The sequence below is a fragment of the Pogonomyrmex barbatus genome, unplaced genomic scaffold, assembly GCF_055798465.1.
Source record: "Pogonomyrmex barbatus isolate J1 unplaced genomic scaffold, ASM5579846v1 scaffold15, whole genome shotgun sequence".
Lineage (NCBI taxonomy): Eukaryota > Metazoa > Arthropoda > Insecta > Hymenoptera > Formicidae > Pogonomyrmex > Pogonomyrmex barbatus.
In genome coordinates this window covers 4,236,467-4,260,099 of record NW_028297111.1, presented here as the reverse complement: position 1 = coordinate 4,260,099, position 23,633 = coordinate 4,236,467, and the positions used below count along the sequence as shown (strand labels likewise).

Genomic DNA, 23,633 nt, shown 5'->3' with positions numbered 1-23,633 from the left:
GAACGTCGACAGCGGTGTCTCAGGTAATTTCATTCGCCGTCTCTTAGTTGATATTGTGATTGTCGCATCACTAATTTGAGTTTCGCTGCTCGCTGTACTAATACTCGCGCTCGAATTATCCATCACGTTCACGATATTCTCAATTCTACCAGCGAGATTGTAAAAACGTTCCTGTATATTCTCGAACTCGGTCTGATCCGTCGCTCGGATCTAATACCACGATTTTGTTATACTCTTCATAGGCGTGGTATAGATCGGTCAATCGGGTACTTCGTAGTTTTGCAGCATTATCTATTTCGCCCTTATCAAGAAGATTAGTTAGATTGGTAATCTGCGATTTAAGCGACGTCCGTTTCTGTACGATTTAAAATTTTTTTCGGCCATTTTGATGCGATTAATAATAAATCGGAACTTACTAATCGAACGACCTATTTTGAGATCAAGAAACGGTATACAGTTACAGCTAGTTGGCCTATCGTTCGGTATCCAATGTCGAGAACGTATGAAGTGTATGCTCTCGCAAACCAGGGTCTCGCTCTGTAACAGTCGTACGCCTCTGTTTGCTGGATTGTCCGCACGTAATTCCCAATCTCACCAGTTAGATTGTGTGCACCTCACAGGAGGCACCTGTTATGTGGACCATGTTATGTGGACAACAATGATTGGGTGCACATGTTGTATTTTCGTATATAAACTCGTTTATGTTTGTTCGTTTAAACTTAACAATTTGATCATCACCACACAACGCACTATTGTTGTTATGCGATATGCGATAGTGTCCGACGACGTCTGAGAACTGGTCGCTCTGAGTCCGCACTTCGTAATTTAGGACTGATGCCCTGTTTCGGCACCCAACAACGCCTAGGGAGTATCACCCTGAGTCGGTACTCACACTCACGGACCCGCGACGACGCTTCGAGGCCTTAGCCTTGTGTCGCGATTATCGACGCGCACTCCATGCAAGGATGAGTATCGTGAATAGTATCGTGAATAGTGTCGTGAATAGTGTCGTGAATAATATCGTACTCAACCTTAGATCTGTCGTCGACTGACTGCCAATGTTTCCACGCCCGACATCTCGACCCCTGCCGTGTTCCCGAATTTTAGATGATTGGTTCACTGAAATTTCACTAAAAGAACCGGGACAAATAACACGTGTTCGATTCGACGAAGTCAAAAGTAAGATAACAGGCGCCACGCCCATTGGTCGGCGATCCTTTAGTCCTTCGAGCCAGATTATTTCCGTGCGCGGACAGCAATGTTCCTTTAAAGTCGTCAGTCGGCGCGGATGACATGAATGGTGCTGTATAGTTTCGCACATGTGTGTGCGTATGCGTGTGTACGTATGTGTGAATGTGCGTGTGTATGGCCGAACCATGAATGTTATCTTGTAATTTTCTCTTTCTTAAGTCGTGCACGACTTCGCTTGTAACAAGTTCCGTACAAAATGATATAGTTCCGCAGTTTGGATTACTTTAAAGAACAATACTGAGTTTGTAAAATTACAACCCAAAACCTAACAAAAAAGATCTATGCGTCAACAGTATGCGTATAATCATTTCTCATTTCGATGACATCGTCCGTCTTTCTTTTCGTGTACTCCTTGTCTTTCAGAATCAGATTGCAACGCCATCTATCATAAAATCACGATATTGCAATCTGATTCTGATAAAAGAAAAGGATGAGTAAAAAAAAGAAAGAATTTTACGAGCCCAGTATTGTTCTTTAAAGTAATCCGAAGTGCGGAACTGTATCATTTTGTACATACAAAGTTGCAAAACTTTTATATTCGTCGAAATAAGATATCATGTTTCTCCCTTGCGTAACGTGTAAAGCGTGAAAGAATGGACCAATTAAAGTCCTTCATTTTCATTCTTTGCTGATAATAAAAATGAGAAGTTTTGACAAAATAAAGAATAAAATTCTTCTATTTGAACGGTTTCAATAATAAAAAAAAAAAAATCAGAAGCATCTGTTCAGACGGCACTGGTAAAATTAATAACAGATGCGTTTATTCGGAAGATACTAACTGTATTAAAAATCAAAAACGTCTGTTCAGACGATATTGATGATACAAATGTAAAAGTTTTAAACTAGATACCGAGAGACGGACAAAGATATATTGAATGCGTTCTCACGGGAATGGGCGATGGAAGGGCTCATTCTGTAATTTTAATTTAAAAACTACATAAATGAGGCACGTATACAAAAGACGAGATGTACAGGGTGTTGCATTAACATATTAAGCAGTATCTGTCGGGTGACAGATTTTACAAGGGCAGACGCGGTTCAATAGGTAATGACAGTATATACATGTACCATCATAACTTACTGAGCGAGTGGATCGCACGCCTTTATATCAGTAAAATTTGCATCGTTTCAATTATGACTTGGATAATAATTGCTATGATTATTATAAGAGGAATCGAAACGATAATTAAAGATGAAAAATTGAATTTTAAGTGGTGTATGGTATGATTTAAGTTAACATGATTGAATTTAAAGTTAACGTAATGAAAAAAATAAACATGACGACAAATTTTTTTCAGAATAGGAATATCGTTGTACTCTCGACGTGTATGAGAAATATTATTGTACTCTTTCGCACTCCATGCACCGTGCGATCGTCGAGCGTCTTCGACGTTCCCTTGTCATTGCTCGTTATTGTTGATATATACAATATGAATTGAGTACAGTACTGAAAAAGAGTAAGCAGATATGAAAACAATGTATGAAGAAATTCGAAAATTGTTATAGTTATATGCTTTATTTGTCATACTTATAATGACTTATTATATAACAGGTCATTATGAGTATGACATAATAAAATTTATAAAATTATAATAACTGAAGAGTCTAATAAATGAGTGAGAATAAGTACGAAATTATTTTCTTATTATAATCTTATTGTATATATTCCGATTCTTAGAAATGGAAAATTATATTTCGAATAATTAATTACAAATTCAACAGGTTACGCATATTTTTGCTTATATTAAATAAAAAGGAGAGAGAAAGAAAAAATAATATAATTTGATTATTTTATTTATTATTCAATAAATGTCTTGTCGAATTTGTAATTAATTACTCAAAACTGTGAATTTCTTAAAGATTTTCGGAACATATATTATACATTTATACTAAGAAAGTAATTTCATACATATTTTTATTTATTACACAATTATAATTTTTATACATAAAATTATATACGATTATATATAACGATTTTCGTTTCTCTTCATGCATTGTTAATGTCTGTTTATCCTTTTCAATTCATTCGCTATACTATGTTAGCAATAGTGAACAATAATCAAGAGACGCTAGACCATCGCATGGCGCATACTGCGCGAAAGAGTACGATAATATTTCTATTTCCTTCTCATATGCGTCGTGAGCGCGAGAGAGTACAACGATATTCCTATTCTCTACTCATGCGCTTCGGTGCGAGAGAGTAGGATGATATTTCTATTCTCCTCGGCCACCCCACGTTGCCGAGCGTCGAACGCACGTGTCTCGTCTTTTGTGTGCATGCCTCGCGTACGTGAATCTGCCACGGTATGGTCAAAACAATCAGAATCGAGACAGAGCGTGACACCAAGTTGCATGCTCTGAAGAAAGCGCTCTTTTCATAACAATTTTATCCACAATTATATTCTTATAATTAGTGCAATGGTGAAAAGTGTATCGTCAATGTCAGAAGCGTCTATTTGGACGGTACTGATAAAAATTATAATCAGAAACGTCTGTTCTGACGATCTTGCAAAATGAGTGCCAAAAGCGTCAATTCTGACAGTACTGGTTATTACAAATAAATTATATGTAAACAAAGAGACAAGAAAGAAATTATCAATTGCATTCTCATGAGAATAAAGAAGTTCATTCTATATTTCATATTACAGTATGAGTTTAATAATAAAAATCAGAAGCGTTTATTTGGACACACAAATACATGTATATATCCATAAATACATATATATATATGTATATATATATATATGTATATATATTATATATATGTATTTATGGATATATACATGTGTGTGTGTGTGTGTGTGTGTGTGTGTGTGTGTGTGTGTGTGTGTGTGTGTGTGTGTGTGTGTGTGTCTCCAATTGTTTATAAATAATGCATTTGTAATGGTCAGTATCGTCCGAAATCCAATAGATGTTTCTGACATACATTTCTCCAAGTACCATCAGAACAGACACTACTGATTATAATTTTTATCAGTAATTTTTATCAGTGTCCAAATAACGCTTCTGATATATATATATATATATATATATATATATATATATATACTGGAAGAATATGCAATGTTATCGCAAAATCTATTAAAATTATATATAATTTATATTAGATATCGTAGACAACTAGTCAATAGCAATAGTACAAATAATTCCATGTCTTTCTATAAACATAGCAAAAAGTCACTTTATTACTTATGTGCGTATATATATATGTTCTCTTTGAGAAAAACACATGTAGTGACCTTTATATTCTGACTTATAAGGATATTGAACATAGCGAACGTCGTGAAGAATTACTGCATTGACAATATATATATATATACATGTGTTTTCATTTATTTAGTAAAATGATAAAAATTAGTATGAGAGTAAACGTAAGTAGTCATGTCGATAATATAGACTTTTTAAATTGTCGATCGTTATCGACATTTCTTTAATTCCGTTTTGGCATTAGCCGAAGGCCGTCGGAATTTGTCCTTCGCTTTAGGATCTCTTTAAGTTCAATTCCTAAATTTCTTTAGAACAAATTAAAATTAGACTGACCTGGCATTTGGCGTAGCTCCTCTGAGAGCTGTAAAAATTTAGCTTCACATCGCTGTATTGCTCGCTCCTCCCGAAGAAGACGGAATTCCTCCTGCGTAGAACGGAGAATGGTCTTCAAACTTGACATCTCGTCCTCCTCTTCCGGCCACGTGACTCGTCCTCCTTACGGAAGATCCTTGTGCCTGATCGTTTTCGATTAGCGTTTCAACACTTCCTGACGCGATGTCCACTATCCCGGATGAGCCCCCAAAAATTTCGCGCTTCCGCGGCGGTCACTCGCACAACACTCTCTCACGCGACACGCGTAAATAAATAGAAGCCGTATATAAAGAACAAACTTTAATAAGATATAAAGATTTAGCGATCAAGATCCTCCTTGTCGAGAAACCAGCTATGTTTTTCGTTGTTGTTTGTTAACGCGCATTCGGCTTGTATCAATGTATTGTTTTCTTAATATATTGTTGCTTTTAAAAAAGTATACAGTTAGCAATATTAATCATATTAGCAAAATGCAAGTATTTTTTTTTGACAACTATATGGTTTCTTCACATCATTCGATTTATCTCATTATTTTATATGTAAAAGTATTAAGATTATCAACTTTAAAAAAGTATTAAGGTTAATATTAATATATAACATTATATTGTTATAAAAAAATTAATAATTTACGAGACATTTTATATGCCAAAATATGTCACAATAAGATATAAAATTTTTCGTAAATTATTGACTTTTTGACATTTGTACCTGAACATTTTAATATCCAGACTAACTAGAAGAATCATATTACATAATAAAAAATATACGATTTCGTTTGAAAAAAATAACGACTATAAAAAGATCTCAATGGCTCCAATAATAAATGAATTAATATTATAGTCATATAGCTCTCTTTTAAATTCCACTTTTATATACAATATTTCTTTAGAAAATGCTTATTTTTCGTATTAAAGGATTTTAACATTTTTCGTACACTCTTTACATGCTGGATGAAAATGAGAATGTAAAATTTCTGAAATTAAATAATAATTAATTTTTGGAAATTATGTTTAATAATACAAACAATTTTACGAACATAACTTGATCAAAAGTCGCCTTCTCATAATATGTACTATTTTGTTTTTCTGAAATGGTAAAATCGAAAATATTCATGAATATATAATCCTAACAAAATTACCTTTTCAAAGAGATCAAAAATAACGCCAAGTTCACGCGTCCTTTTTCTTATTTATGTAAAAGAAAGAATTTTATACAAAAATTTCTATTTACAAAAATCTTTTTAGTAATAAATTTTATATTGATATAAAAGATATATCAAGAACTGGCGCCAACTTCAAATTTAATAAAATAAAAAGAACTTTACAGTGAAATATATTTTATTTTGTAGTACATTTTTATTTGAAAAGTCGTTTCATTATTTCTACAAAAAACATGATATCAAAAAATGGCACAAACTTTTAATCCTATAAAGTAAAAAAGAAACTTTGCAAAGGCAAAAAAAGATATTATCAATTCAAAATTAAAAATTTTATTGCCAATTTATTGTAGTTGCCAATAAAATTTTATTGAATTATTGTACTTGTGTTTATATAAAAATAAAATATAAAAGAAAATCTGTAAAAAAAGATGTATAAAAAAAAAGAACAACATACAAAAACTTGGCGCGCTCGGGTCACATTAAAACAGGTACGTACACACTTACTGTATTACATTGCATTCTTATGCTTACTTATGTTTACTTCTGTTTACTTTCTTTTTACATTAATGTAAATATTACTTTTAAAAGTTGTTAGATAAAGTTAATTGACTCACAATTATGCAGAGGACTTAAATAATTAGATTGCGAGTTTGCCAAAAATTTCATTATGATAGATTCATTATGCATAGGAAAAGGCTCCACATGGCATTCGCCAGGTTGCACAACAAAGAGAGAAAAAGAAAAAACAAAGGAGCAGAGGTGTAGCTCACACACACATATATTGTGAATGGATTTAAACGCGCGCACAGTATTCGAACTCTTTTCCTCACTCTTTCGTTTATCGTCATATATGCGCTAGTTTGGATTATGCGTTGCAAATAAAATGTTTATCCCTAATACACCCCCTGAATGCATAATCATCATAAATAAATATTCAAACTTCATTCGTAATTTTCAGCCCCGTATCATCGATATAAAAATTGTATGTAAATATGTTTAATTTTATTAAGTAATTTTGACATCCGCAATCATTTTTTCGGACGATAAAATAAATGAAGTCAAAAACTTTTTCCTTTAAAATATCTCTAATAAAATGATATATATATATATATATATATATATATATATATCATATATATCATATTTCATATTTACATATATATTTTACATATATATCATATTTCAAATCAATATGTTTTGATCGCGCGTGGAATATGTTATTATTTGCTAACAAATTTACGCTTTGATTGTCATTATATAATACAATCTTTGATGAAAAATTTAATTTTAACAGTAAATTCTGTAAAAATAGAATCTCTTTGGTTCACTCTGACATTGCCATATATTTTGCTTCTGCAGACAATAAAGCTATAGTTTTTTGCTTTTGGCTTTTCCATACAATAAGCGAATTACCTAATTTGAAAATGTAGTCAGTAAACAATTTTCTATCGAGAACACTGGAATCCCAGTCAGCATCTACATATCCTTTTATTAGAAATTCACTCTTTTGATACATCAATCCTAAGTTTATAATTTTCTTTAAATATAATATAAATAGTTTTCTTTAACTCGTTTTACTGCATTCCAATGTTCTCTCGAAAAACATGAATTGATTACGAGAGAAATGTTATAGAGTTCATTATGTCTAGTCCCATTGCCATCACTAAATACGTTAACGTTCCTATTAGCTCTCTGTATGATACATCGACGTTTTCTTGACTTTTATTTAATGTATACAAGACACTAGACTCGGCAGGCGCTTCACAAATTTTTGCAAAATCTAATAGATTAAATTGTTCTAAAATTTTATTAATCTGCTTTCTTTAGCAAAGAAAAATTGTATCGCCCGTTTCTAACTATTTTCTAGCTATTCGATCCCACAATTTTTAGCAGCGCCTAGGTCTTTCATTTCATAATTATTCTTTAACTTATTTTTGATTTCTTTAAACTTTATTTCATTATTACACGCTATCAATATATCATCAACATAGACAATAAGATGATGATATAATTTTCATTAATATCATAGTACATACATGGTTCTGTCTCTGAAGTCTTCAGATTTAATATCTTAAGTGTTCTATCTAATTTTAAGTTCAAACTCTGCCTGCTTGCTTTAAAACCTTTTTCAGCAAGCAAACCTTGTTGCCTTTTTGGCCAACCAGTTTACTTTATTATATTAGTTGCTTTACATTTAATATCTTTATCTTTTTCTCGTTCAGCTATTTACATTAAAACCGATTTAATCAAATTTGAAAGCTTCATATATATAAATTTTCGTTTAATTTGCCGTTTAAATAAGCAATCGTTACATCCATTTAATCGATTTTTAGATTTAATTAAAGCAAAAGCTATTAAAATATGCAAGGACTCTAACCCTACTGGCGCGTATCAAAATAACCAATATTAAAAATTTGTGCAAATCTGCGGGCTACTAAATTAGCTCTTTTTTACTATTCCATCTATATTTGTTTTATCTGTTAATACTAACTTTGAATCAATATATTGATATATTGATTAATAATTTTGAATCAATATATTGATATATTGATATATTTGAATCAATAATATTTTGTATCAATTATAATTTTGAATCAATAATATTTTTGTACCTTCTGGCCTGTTCACAATGTCCCAAGTATTATTTTTTATTAATTGTTTAAACTCCTGGTATATCGCTTCGTCCCAATCTTTATAATTCTTACCGTTTAGCTCGCGAGATCAATACCTGGATAATTATTTTCATTCACAAATACATTATCTTCTGTGATTTCTTCAAAGAAGAAATCTTCAATGTCAATATTCTCTGTTGTGCTTGTGGTGATCGAGCTGTAGATTTTTTTAGGTTTTTTTCCGATTTATCTGTCCTAAGTTTTGAGCGTCTTCCGGATAAGCATTTCTCCTTCATTACTTCATTCTCTTCATTACTTCATTTTGTTCCATTTCTCCTTTTCCTCTTTATATTCGCTTTGATCAATTAGTCAAAAAAAGTCAATCTCGAGCTCCTGAGCAGTATTTTTACTGTTATTATTTTGTGTCTTTTGATTATTTTTATAAATTTTCTTCAATAAATTTTATATCTCTAGACATCAAGACTCGCCTTTCTGCGAATATACATACGCGGTAAGCTTTAGACTTTTCTAAATAACTCATTACCTGTACCTTTAGCTGCTCGCAAAGATATTGGGTTATCGGAAAAGTCATGACGTATTTTTTCTATGTTTTTCAGAGGTCATATTTATATAAAGAACAAAGATTAATGAATGATATATTGTCCGATATTTTGTTCGATAACCTATTACTATCTTTCAGAGTTTCATAATTTCGCGATCATCAGAAGGACCTGTCTTTATCGGCAAAAAACTGAACAAGGTGCTGATTTACAGCCTCATCTGAATTATTAAACCATGCAAGGAGTTTTGAAGAGAGTGAAACAAGTGGAAATCTGATGGCGCAAGGTCAGGCGAGTATGGTGTGGCAACACAACCCAAGCTCCAATAATTTTTGACGAGTGGTCAAACTTGTGTGTGGTCTCGCGTTGTCGTGATAGAACACAATTCCTTTATGATTAACGAGCGCTGGACATTTCTGGATGATGAATTCATTCAAACTGTCCAATTGCTGACAGTACACATTCGAATTGATTGTTTGATTCCTTGATAGGAGCTCGAAAAAATACACCTTTAAAATTCTATCACACTGAGAGCATAATCTTCTTCTGATAAATATTTGTTTTTGATATCGTTTGAGGCGAATCATCACGTTTGGACCAAGACCGTTTGCGCACTACATTGTTGTAAATAATCCATTTCTCATCACCAGTTATTAGTCGCTTCAAAAAAGGATCGTTTTTCTCACGTTTAATGAACATATCGCAGATGTTTATATGCGCCGTCAAATAAACTTCTTTGAGTTTATGAGGAACTCAAATATCGAGTTTGCTTACGTATCCCAGTTTTTTCAGGTGATTGTGAACGCTTGAATGATGGATGTTCAATGTTTCTGCAATCTCTCGTGTCTTGTAACGTTTGATTCGCCTTTATTTTGTCGTCATCAACCTTGATGGGCCTCCCTCACCGAGGAGCGTCGTTGAGATCAAAATCACCAGCACGGAATTTCGTAACCATCATTGGCACTGACATTCTTGTAGAGCATTGTCACCGTAAACTTTACGCAACTTTTCACAAGCTTGACGCGCGTTCTTCCCTTTACAGAAGTAAAACAGTAATATATAGCGAAAATGCATAGTCTTCCATTTTCAGCTTGTAACGCGGTCACCTCGCTCGACGCTCGGATCGGCTCGTCGGTGTCCGGGTTCGAGAGGAGGGAAGACTCAAGCGTACGCGAACACAAGTGGCGGCGTGAAAAAGATAGTTTATTTTAGCGAAAGAGAGATACAGCGTGCAGGGCCAGGAGATGTCGCAGTGTCGCTGGTAGCGAAGCGGGGACGCAATTGGTTGGCGCAAGGCGATGAGATGCGCAGGACAGGTGCGGTGTGCGGTCGGCAACGGTCGATTTACACGGCGTGGTTATCACTAGGGATCTTAGGATTACGGACTTATAACTAGCGGCCTTAATCTCTATCGCATGCACTTACGAGCTAATGTCAGGCGGGACGGTTAGGTATTGCAGGCCGGGTCGAGTGCCACGTCGAGCCCTGCCTTCGCAACGGAAACCGGTGACACCCGGTGGAGCTGAGTGAAACCTCAGCCCGAGGAGCGGTGGCAGGAGTCGGAGAAACCCGACAGAGCTGAGTGAAACCTCAGCCCGTGGAGCGGTGACAAGAGTCGGTGAAACCCGACAGAGCTGAGAGAAACCTCAGCCCGTGGAGCGGTGACAGGAGTCGGTGAAACCCGACAGAGCTGAGTGAAACCTCAGCCCGTGGAGCGGTGACAGGAGTCGGTGAAACCCGACAGAGCTGAGTGAAACCTCAGCCCGTGGAGCGGTGACAGGAGTCGGTGAAACCCGACAGAGCTAAGTGAAACCTCAGCCCGTAGGTAGAGAAAGCCGGTGAAACCCGGCAGAACCAAGCGAAACCTTGGCCCCGAGAGGTAGTAGGTACTGGTTAGGTATCAGGAGTCGGATCGCAGGATGGGATCTGGTCTCGATGTCTCGACCGGCCGGGCTTATATACCCGGCCGCCGTTCCCCTACGCGCCGTCGGTCCGGTGGCGGGGAGTCGGTATCGCGTGGGGACATCGCGAGCGAGATAGCGTGAGCGAGACGGCGCGTGCGCCCTGCAGGCAAGCGAATGCGGTAGCGCGAGTGGTGTACGTGCAAGCGGGATGGATAGTGCAGGATAGTAAGCCAAGCGTTTCTCTGTATATATGTGTGTGTATATTTACGTACGTGTATGTATATATATATATATATATGTATGTACACTCGTAACGGCCCTGCCGTTACAAGCTTGTTATAAAATCTCCAAAACTCAACCAAATCGCTCAATTTTTTTTTTTTTTTAGAATAAAGCTGTCAGCTAAAACTGTCAGCTAAAACTGTCAAATGACATAGCAATAACAGATGCCAATGATTTTAGTACTTCCAAAAATGAACTAGCGCCTGTTACAAAAATGCGTCATGACTTTTCCGACAACCCAATAATTTAGCCTTTTATTTTTTATCTAGACTAGACATTTGACCAAATGTTTTTATATATTTAAGGTCTTACCACAAAATAATTTATATGAGATTTCACTATCCAGTGCACTGTTTGGGCATCTGTTCTGGATGTAGTTAGCTGCCATTAATATCTCTCCTCGACGGATGCATACTGATTCAATCAGCATACATCTCATCAGTTTCCATTAGTGTACGATTCTTCCATTCAGCCAATCCATTTTGTTGAGGAGTATGGGGAGCTGAGAGTCTTCTTGTTATTTCATTAGTTTTTAGATAATTATCAAACTCATTGTTGCAATACTCAATTCCATTATCACTTTGCAACTGCTTAATTTTTCTTTCTGTTCAGTTTTCTATTATGATTTTGTATTCTTTAAATTTTCCAATTTTCCTCATTTTTGCTTTTCAATATTTAATATCAACAAACCATCTTGAAAAATTATCAATGAATGACAAAGTACTCCACTCAAACTTGATACAATGAGGACCACATACATCAAAGTGTATTCTATGCAATAGATTTTTGCATCTTTCACTTGAGTGATTAAAAGGTGCTGCTGTTTTGTCTAAAGCACACACTTTACAATTTGCGATACTTTCGTCTTTGTTGAATTTTATGTTAGTCGTCTGCTTTACAACTTTTCTCAAACTTTCTTCATTCAAATGAGTCATGATGGCTCATTTTTTATTTCTTGTATATGTTGTAAAATTTTATTTTCAGTTTTTCTCAACTGAAACAAATTGCCAATCAGCTATCATCTTTACTTTATTATTACTGTCTTTTATAATAGCTGTATTTTTCTTACAGATTACTATATTATCTTTGTTTACTATCTTTGTTATCTATTTTTGCTACTAACATTAGATTTGATCTTAGATTAGGCACATACAAAGTATTTTCTAATTTAATATTTTTTTTTTTCTAATTAAACATACAAAGTATTTTTCTAATTTAATATTTTAGCTTCGTCATTAGTACTTATTTGTAATTTTACCTTTTCCTTGCACGTTTGTTGATAAATTACTTGCTAGATTTAGTTTTTCATATACCTCATTAGACATCATTGCGAAATTACTCTGATTATTATATAAATGCCTTACTATCCAGGATCCATCTTTCATCGACCATATCGTATCATATTTATTAGCATCTCCAACGAAAGCAAAATAAACATCCTCATCAGTCGCTTTATTTGCATTTTCATTCTTTGTAAACGAGCATTTGTTCTTACACTTTGCTGCAGTGTTCCCCTCTTTTTGACATCTGTAGCATTTTAAACTAAAAGAACTTATTATTTATCTTACTCGATTTTTTTCAATTATCCTCTTGTCCCTTTTTATACTTCTTTGATTTATTTTCTGAATATTTTTTGTATGTTGAGACAACCACGATAGTGCTTGATTCGCCTTTTTTAATCTTCTGTAGTCTAGCTTAAGAGATTCTTCTAAAATCTTGACTTTCAAATTTTCGGGCTTTGGTAGTTCATCCCTTGATTCTATTGCGCATCTGAAATTTTCAAACAAGGCAACCTATACAAATTGGCAAACTATACAATAACATTAGCAAATTCTCAATGGAGCAAATTCTCATTCACTTCAACATTCATAGTCAATAATTTATCTACTGTATCAAAAAATTTGTCTATGTGATTTCTCACATCCTTTTCCTCGCTCATTTTTTGTAGCGTAAGATGCTTTAAAAGTAGCGCACTGTGAACAGCGCTGATTCTTATTTGCCTTAATTTTTACATAATATTTAACACCGAGAATTACTTTATTAATAATTATTAATAAATATTAAGACATGTGCGTTCAAATTGGATAATATTCTAATAAAATAAACTCTTAAGTTTCTCGCATTATTTATGTAAAAAAATGTTTCATTAATTAATAGTTAATTATATACTTCATTAATTTTATTTTATTTAGTTTTATTTTAGTTTTATTTTATTTTATTTAGTTAATACTGAAAAAGAAATAAGCTTTAAGAATATAAATATAAAATCTTAAAATATACTAAATTTTAATTTAAATTATTTTCTATTTGTCTATCACATAGTTCAATGTTATTATTAAAAGTAGTTTTAATACGATCCGGACGTGTCAAGTTTTTGCACGTCGTTTTTTCTCTTTTACGCATCAGATTTTCTTTTATATTTTATTTTTATATAAACACAAGTAAAATAATTCAATAAAATTTTATTGGCAACTACAAATTGACATTAATTTTGGATTGATAACATCTTTTTTCACCTTACAAAGGTGAAAAAAGATGTTATCAATCCAAACATATCAAAAAATGGTGCAAATATTTAATCCTATAAAGTAAAAAAGTTTCTTTTTCCTTTAAAGTAGGCTTTATAGGATTAAATATTTGCACCATTTTTTGATATGTTTTTTGTAGAAATAATGAAACGACTTTTCAAATAAAAATGAACTACAAAATAAAATGTATTTTGCTGTAAAGTTTCTTTTATTTTATTAAATTAGAAATTGACGCCAGTTCTTGATATCACATCTTTTGTATTATAAATAATATAAAATTTATTACTAAAAAGACTTTTGTAGATGGAAATTTTTGTATAAAATTCTTTCTTTTACATAAATAAAAAAAGGAGCGCGTGAACTTGGCGTTATTTTTTACTTTTTTTAAAAGGTAATTTTAGGATAACACTCATTTTTCTAGTAACTAATAATATTTATTATTTAAGTATAAAAATGTTTCGAATATTATTTAGAATATTTGAAACATTTTTATATTTTATACATATTTTTTTTCTTTTTTAAGTGGGAAAATGCATTTATGCACTCCCTTGACCGTGTGACTGCCAGGGGGAGTATGGGACTCAGGGGCGCTAAAAAATATCGCCCATACTATCCACTAAAACTCCACAAGTGCCTTCCTTGGCACGTCTATTAAGGGCGGTTGAGAACCTCCAGTGGAACACTTTTCAGTCGCCCTCCATGCTGGGTGACTCCTTCTGGATTCTCTTCCTCCCATGGCTTCAACTAAATTGGAGCCACTCAAAGCCATTGTATTGTGGTCACGACGGAGCACGGGCATCACCCGCTCCGTCTCCTCCCCGTGATGTGAGAGGATCTGACGCCGAGTATATCGGGAAGACTGTATTTTCTCGAGATCCGATGCCGATCCATTGTCGGGCGGTGGAAATAACGGGGAAATCGTCTTCCTCGATGCCCTGGAAAAGAGGGCTTCTCTCCCTTCCACCGTCCATGGCCGTCCGTAATGACGGGCATCCAGGAGGGGGGGGGGTGACCCGACTAAGACATCGAACCTCCCGTTTCTCTTTTTCTAAGTCCCATACTTTACATGGATTGCTCCTCGATGATTGGTCTCAATGGTGCGGTTAACCCCGCTCCGGGACAGACTTCCTCCCCTTCCCAGAAATAAAGTTGAGTTTCCTGGCACCGGGTAGGGGAGGAGGGACTAAGACCCCCCCCGGGTCAGCTGGATGGAGGGGGAATATTCGTTCTAGGAGCTGGGCCTGACCGTCCGGACGTCCTTTCCCTCCTCCTATCTCACCCTCCTCGGCGTGGGCCCTACCTTCACCTCAGCCGCTCGGCTTCTTCCTTTTGCGACATAACTTGTTCACAAAAGAAGGAGACTGCCCTCCAGACCTCCTCGCTGCCGATCATTTTGTTGACGAGGGCCGGCAGCGAGAGGTGTTCTCCTGATACTGCGATCAGGACTCCGCATTCTCGGTCCCAAGCGGAGCACTCCTCCAATGTATGTTGCGCGTTCCGACAGGCCGCACAGTGCCAGCATCGAGTCGTGCGCTCCTTCCCGATTCTCAGGTACTCTCCGAAGCAACCATGTCCGGAGAGTACCTGGGTCAAACTCCGATAGGTCAATCCCCCATGGCCTCTGCCTAGCCATTCCGCTAGGCAGGACCGGACAGTAGATCGTCCGGGCGCCGGCGGTGGCGGAGTCCGCCAAGTAGTCTTTCGACTATTTTTTATTTCGATTATTCGCCACCGTTTTTCCCTCCTAATTTGGTTTACGGCCCTGGGACGAACTCCTCGCCGATCTTTGAGCTGCATCACGCGACAGTAGACAGCCATATGTGCCAAGATCGGCGGGGTGCCCGTCAGGGCCGCGTGAGACACGATATGATAAGGTGACTTGACGCCTCTGCGCCTGGCGCATTCACCGCCAAGTTGCCCGCTCATATGGATGATCCATAGAGGGACACACGTTATATCTTCTTTTTTATTAATATATACAACTTCACACTAAAGACATTTGTCGAAGACATATCAAAAAAATGAGCGCTACAAGAGCTTTCATACAGAGGCGTTCACTAGTGCCTCTTGCGACAGAGAAAAGAAAGTCACGATCGACGATGACCAGGACATTTCTTAAAACTTATCTATTTGAACTTTGCGTCGCGATATCTCAGTTTGTAGAACGCAAAAAAAAATAAAAACATTTTTCTTATATAAATTAATATTCAGCCATCGATTAAGCGTAATTAGAATTTAATTCATGCAGTCATTGCTGAGATATGAAAATGTAGACCAAGTTCATTCCGGATCTCGTGTAAAGAGAGCCACGGACGTTTCGTCGTCGTTCTACGCGAACTTCGTTGCGCATGATCTTGATATCGAGATACCACCCGTGTCTTTTGATTAATCATGTCAATAATGTTTATATGCTACTATTTAAAAATTTTATATTGTAGAAATTCTTTACAGATAGCTAGAACAATAATTATGTGTTCAAAACTTTTCTATGTATCTTTTAAAGAAATTTTGATAAAAATGAATGATTAGGGGATCTTCCAATGGCTTTAACCTTGACATATGTTGTCAAGGTCATGACTCTGAATGATCTTCAAAAAGTTTTATCCGTCGGATATCTTTCAAAAGTTATAATCATAAGTTAATATTATTATTATTAATTAATATTAGAAGGGCAATAAAATATAGTCAAGCATATGAAATAAATGGTAATTAATATATTAATTATTTAAAGGGTACATAGAATTTATAATGTTAAAAAAAGCATCGATGTGGTCATTATAATTATGTGGATTTGTAAATAATATTTATTGGATAACAGTGGACGAGAAAACGATACAATATGTCTTGCATGAGATTCACTCACCTTGCACTCAGCGACTGCCAAAATCAGACTGCTCTGCGCTTCACTAGGGCTCGTTCTTTTATAGGGGAAACACACACACACACACACACACACACACACACACACACATACACACACACACACACACACACACACACACACACACACACACACACACACACACTGCACACAACTATACAACTTTTCGAAAATATTATATGTTCTGTCTCACCGCTTTCATCAATCGCTTCCGAATTATTTAGATCTCTTCCGCTCAATCCTCAGTCACTCTCTAAAATATGTTTCTTTGTCTCGCTGCTTTCAACTCTCGATACCGCTTACATCAATCGCTTCCTATTTACACTTAGATCTTTTCCGCTCAATCTTCAGTCATCCCTCTTACATATACACATAATTATACGAAATATCTCTTTTGTCTCACCGCTTTCATCAATCGCTTCCGACTTACTTAGATCTTTTCCGCTCGATTCTACAATTATGTACTTTTTTAAATAAAAATTCTGCGAGATAATGTAAAAAATGGTAATCTCGTGTGCCATAGCGAGGAAGTGTGATCGCATCTCTCGCCACAATCTCTCTATATTTTGTGTATGAGTACCATTTTCAGGATCAACAAAATTAGTTGTATAATTAACTGTCATATGCGTATAATTTTCATTACATAAAACATCGTATGCTTGCCATTTATCGATATGGATAATAGAACCAGCTGCGACATATTTTTTGATAATTGGTAAAAGAGTTTCGACGGATCGATTTGATACAGGCAAAATAAATACATTCTGTATTGCGTTCAATTCCACCAAAAACCTACTGTCCTCTAATTATACGATCGGTATTGTATTTTTTTTTGCCTATCTTAGCTTCATCCAGTTCTACTGTTTTATCTATCTATTTTACTCTATTCCACCAATTTGTTTTTGTTCTTTCTCAAGCCATTGTTGAAATAACTAACAATAATTTAATATATTACCTAATAGCAAACATAAATAAATAATAAGCAGTATTTTATTTACTTCTCGACAAAAATTTGTCCAATCGACAACAGTATGATCGTTAAGTTCCAATTCGTTTTTTAGAAATTTATGTCGTGGTGGCTGCATTATTAAAAAATAACCGTATATAAATTGACAAATTGTAGGAAGATTTAAATATGCCCGCTCAAACCATGTTCCATGGAATGCGCTGATTTTGAAATTACATACTACTTTCTGTCATTTTCGATTTTTAATAACCTTATAATATTTTTTTGTACAATGAAAAATATGATTTTCAGCAACATTCGTTAATATTAGTACATTTCGGCATGTCACTTCACTCCGTACAACTTTCTTCTCACATAGAAAATTTCACAAACAATCAAAATTGTACGTCATATTAATAAATTCATGCAAATGCATGTTACAATATGTAATTATCTTATCGAATTAAAGTTCTTTAAGTGCCTGACTGGCTAATATATATTGTCGATATGATGGTGATATCAGATACGATATCAGATACTGATGATGATCGTAACACTACTGATCTGTGAAAATATTTGATATCTGTAAACAGGGTATCTGTAAGCGTACAATAACAAACATGTCCTTCAACATTGAATCGTAACTGTTGTTTATTTCTATCGACATTTTTCACAGATCGGTAGTACTGATAATTTGGTATTCAAACTTATATATTTTTTTTATATGGTTTGAAATTTAATTTTTATCAGTGTATCAACAGATTTGAATTGAACTTCATACAAAAAGTTGTAAATTCATGTGGAACTCTGTTTTGTGTTAAAAAATGTATGTGTGGAATCAGTATGTTCCGCCCCTCCATGGGGGAGGGGGAAGCGGAACATACTGATTCCATGCATACACTTTTTAATACAAAACAGGGTTCCACATGGATTTACAACTTTCTACGCAAAATTGAACTTAAATGTATACGTCAAGCTAGAATCTTTTGATTGTTACTTAGAATGATGACATTGACAATATATGTCAATGTCATTGAAATCCGTGAGGCCGCCCAACTTATGCAGTTTTATTTTTATTTCATGCTTGACTATGTCTTATTGCCCTTCTTAATATTAATTAATTTTTTATGATTATAATTTTTTAAGGACGTCCGACGAATAAAACTTTTTGAAAGTCACTCAGAATCATGACCTTGACAACATATGTCAAGATCAAGGCCATTGGAGAATGGTCCCTTAATCTTCATTTTTACGAAAATTTTAATTTTTATATAAAAAATTGTAGCTATTAATTTCTAATAATTCTAATAATGAAATATATAAGAATAATTAAATGTATTATCAATAACAGGATTAATATTTAGCATTATTTTTAATGACTATGATCTTAAGTGCTTAATAATTTTTTTTAATTTATATACGAGGATAGTTATATCCGAAAAGTTTTCTAACAAGGAAAACGCAAGATTTTCCAGAAATTTTTTTTTTATTTTTCAACCTAGTTATCTTGCAGTGCGATACACTTCGTCCATCGATTTTCTAACTTTTTAATCCCCTCAGTATAATAAGATTTATCTAACTCCGCAAAATAAGTTGTTCGGCTATGAATTCATTATTTAAGGAATCATCATCAATCCATGATGATGATTCCTTAAATAATGAATTCATAGCCGAACAACCATGATGAATCCATGTTTCATCTACTGTTATAAAACGCCGAAAAAACTCCGTAGAATCACATTTAAACAAATCCAAACATTCTTAATGTTTTTAAACGTTCATGCGAACACGCTTCTGGTTCACTGTCAATCGTGGCGCCCATCGAGCGGAGAGCTTTTTCATTTCCAAAACTTCTTGCGAAATATTGTGAGTATGATCTATAGAGATGCTAGTCATGTCAGCAAGCTCGCGTATCTTTATCGGCGGTCATTCAAAATGGCATTATAAATTTTTGATACGTTTTCGTTGGTCGTTTTGGGCGTTCCAAGCGTTCATCATCTGCAATGGACGGCCACTTGAATTCAACTCCTCACTTTTTAACAGTCGAAAACGAAGGACAGGACTCTTTTAATGTGGAATCTAATTCCTTTTGAATTTTAATCGAAGTTAAACTCTTTAAAACGAAATAATTTATAATTCGAATTTATAACTCGAATTTCAACTTTCCATTTTTTAGAAAATGGGAAAACGTACGTCTTTCCTCGATCAACATGTAAAAACAAATAAAATAATAAAATTTCACAAATCTGTTTTGCAGCACGCCATCTAAAGGATCATACTTGAAAACTATTATAGCCATTTGGTCAAATTTGCGTTCTTTCTATGTCAGGTCGAGAATTTTTCGAACTACTCGTATATAAATTCAAGAACAATTAATTGCAAATTGCATGCCGTTATCTTTATGAGGAGAAAGGAGATGATCAATTTCAAATTTAATTGTCGATTTATTAAAGCGAATTTAGCTACGATTTTGAATAATTACATTGTAAGTCTGTTAAAAAGTCTGTTAAAAATAACTCATGTAATTTGCAATTTAAGCAACAATTCTTGAATTATATGAATAAATTAAAAAAAAAAATTATTAACTGCTTAAGATCATGCCCACCGAGAAAAAGTATTGCCATTTTTTATCCTATTCTTTAAAACTTACTTTGATTTATTACATTGTTTGTTTAAACATATTTTATTTTTTTAGGAAAATCAAATAATGAACAAAAATTAGACAAATATGTCGTATATATTTACATTTTCTTCGATATTATTTTGTAATTTTATTTTATTCAAATTAATTACATTTGTTTTTTTTATAAGCTCTTCGATAGTAATTCAAGAGGTTTTTATTTCTTTATTTATTTCTTTCGAGGACTTTCCCTTTTCTCGAAAATTTAGTATTTTCTAATTGAGGCGAGGAGTTCTTATTTTTAATCTTCTCTAGATAGGATTGTGTCGAATTACGTAGTGAGCTTCCCTTCTTGCAACCGATGGAGCTGGAAATTGCTAGAGGAATATGCGAAAACTTTTCTTTGCAATTCCAAAAATATTTTTTGAGACGGTTTGGTATTTTCGCTCTCAAGATTTTTAAGATTATTTAAATTTTTGGACAAGGTTTGATAACTTCCCTATCCAAGGATTTTGATCGATTGATCTCAGCGGAGATTTGATAACTTCCCTCTCATTGAGTATCTAGATTAAAATTATTTAAATTTTTATATTTAATTTCCTCTCATTTTAGCTTTGCTTTTATTTTTAATTTTTGGTTTCTTGTTAATTTCAGATTTGTTGATTAAGCTTTCAAGTTTTTCAAGATTTTTATGTATAATTTCTTCCATTATATTTATTTTTTCGTTTTCATTTTCAGTAAATATTTCATCATCCTATATTTATAATTTGATCCTCTTCTTCGTTCACACTTTCATATTTATTATTATCTTGTAATTCTTCATCAAGAATATTAGTATTATTAATTTCAAAATTTTCAGGATACAAATTTGCTTGTGATTCGGTTGATTCTTTCTGATTGTTTAGCATTTCTATTCATAGGTTTTATAGATTTCAAACATTTCATTCAGCGGTTTAAGATTTACGGAATTTCCACTTCCTCGTCCAGAATGTTTATGATGTTCAAGTATACTTTTCCTGAGACATTTTCTACAACTCTCCTAGATAAAGTCCGTGAGTTAATTTTAATTTCGGTATATATCCCACTTTAATGTCGGGATTGTCCACTCTTACAAAAAATAATGATTTTGATCTTAATGGTGCCACTATAGTTCCCGGTGAGAGAAATGGCACGTTAATTCCAGATACGTATACTTTTATATACCTTTGTGCATCAAATTTTAACTATTTGTTTAAAGAAATCATCACCTAATATATCGGATTGCAAAATTGGAAAATCTTCCGATATTATGTGAAAATTTACCAGTTTATCGAAAAGAGTTAAAGTAATTTCTGCGGGGGTATATATGAAGGACAATTATTTGTGCCATTTAATTTTGAAGTATTTTTGTAATTAATCGTTTCATTTTCTGATAATTGAATTTTCTTTAATTATATTCGGTCCGGAATCGGTATCTAACATTAAAGTTACGCCAGGATTTATATCACGAATATTTACTTGAACGGTAGGCACGGTTATGTTTATCGAGGTTTACGATTACCGAGCGTATCTCTCTGGTATTTCTCTTTACTTGATTTCTTGAAGCTTGGTTAGATGTGAGGCCTTTTCAGCTCCGTTTTGCACCCGTCTTCAAGGGGCCGTTGGAGTTTTCCGGATTATTTAATTTTCTATGATTGCTACTTGTGATTCTTAATTGACAATCTTCAAAAAGATATCCTTGTTCTTTACAATAACGATTAATTTAAAGAATTTTTTGACTCGTTGATTAAATTTTAGCGACAATCTTTGGCAATATGATCGAAATTATTGCAAATTTGACATACAATTTTATTCGTATTATCCGTGACTCATTGTTTGTTTTGTTTTTTCCAAAAATGATTTGCGGTTTATCACAACAACGGTCTATCATTGACAATTTGTTTATTGAATTGAGATTTTACATTATTATTTGTTCCACAAGTTTTCGCATTGTGATCGGTTTTAGAACATAATTGCAAACGATGATATTTTCGCGTATTACATTTATCGATTGACGTGATTGAGAATCACGAAGCCGGCATTTATCAGCGCTGTGTCCACGTTTCTTACAAATTTGATATATTAGAATTTCATTTCCCAAACTGCTGGTTCCCAACCGATTGTTGAGGAATCAGATTTAATTTTCTGCAATTAAAGACATAGTGACCTTCCTTTCGACGTAACTGACATGTTTCACGTGCGTCTTATTCTCGTTGTTTTGTCTAGCCTAGATGAAGGTCGGCTCCTTGTCACAAATCTGTTACCACTCAGAACTGTATTTCCTTAGCGCGTCATACAGTTTTTTGCACGTTTAAGTTTCTAGTTGTTTTTTGCTCAATTTTGGATTTCAGACCCCTAATGAAACATTCGCATATATCTTTTTCTAAAGATGTTTTTATATTTTGATCTGAAAGAGTGTTTCTTGAATTTTTGTAAGCTTCTAATATATTTGTTTTTCTAGCGGTTTTACTCTGTTAGCATACTTTATAACATCTTCATCATTTTTGGTAAAGACAATCTAGTTCTCTTTGAAGTTGATAAACATTTTTAATTGATCCATAAATTTGTTTCAAACATTTAATTAATTGAGATATGTTATAAAAATTCTGATTTTGAAAGTACGACGCGCTTCATCGATTAGTTCTAATTATTTTCGTAAATTGCGGTTCAGTTTCATCCAGCAGTATAGATTTATAGATTCTTCACAATCTTCGATAATTTATTGAAATATTTATACTATCAAAATAAGACATCAACTGCATATTTTATAGTAGTGAAAGGATTAAGATGAGCTATTTTTAGATCTTCAATTTTATTTTCTTGATTACCATTTGCCATCGAGATTATTATAATATTATCAAATATATTTGTCCGTAATGTGATGTCGTCGGAAGCAGCGAAATCTTCGGGCGACCCAAGAACAGTCACGAATTTATCTCTCGAAATTATCGTTTCATCCAAGGAAAAGATGATGTGTTTAGGATCAGATTCAAAGGTTCTTGGAGTAGAAGTGTATGGTATATCTTGTATATTCGTTTTGGAATTCGATCTTGCTTTGTTTTTTAAGGCAAATTTGTAGAGTTTATCTACTTTAGCCTTATCTGAATTAGATCTCGTGGTCATTCCCACTTCTCAAGATGGTACTTTTGATCCCAGACGATCCCCCAAAACTTTTATGAGTTCTGTTATGTCCAGCTCAAAGAAAATTAAAAAATTGAGAATTAAGATTAAAAATGAATGGAATATAAATGGGAGCGATAGAACAGTTGCTCTCTCAAAGGCTAAGAATAGGT

General features: G+C 34.0%; 1 protein-coding gene and 1 long non-coding RNA gene across 12 annotated transcripts in view; one reads left to right on the top strand and one right to left on the bottom strand.

Annotated features, from left to right (window-relative positions):
* Grip (Glutamate receptor interacting protein) overlaps window positions 1-23,633 on the top strand; it is a 256,270-nt gene that overhangs the window by 52,324 nt on the left and 180,313 nt on the right. For 3 of the 11 annotated variants that reach the window (XM_089073301.1, XM_089073302.1, XM_089073297.1), the window contains one exon: window positions 9,302-9,447. The exons of 7 other annotated variants lie outside the window; for them this stretch is intronic. The gene's annotated coding sequence lies outside the window, so the exon portion shown is untranslated. Of the gene's footprint in view, window positions 1-9,301; window positions 9,448-10,251; window positions 10,478-23,633 lie in introns of those variants that run through there. One more of the 11 variants, XM_089073296.1, reaches the window with a different exon arrangement.
* The window catches only part of LOC148937271 (uncharacterized), a 169,978-nt gene that overhangs the window by 56,885 nt on the left and 89,460 nt on the right, over window positions 1-23,633 (bottom strand). The window lies entirely within an intron of this gene.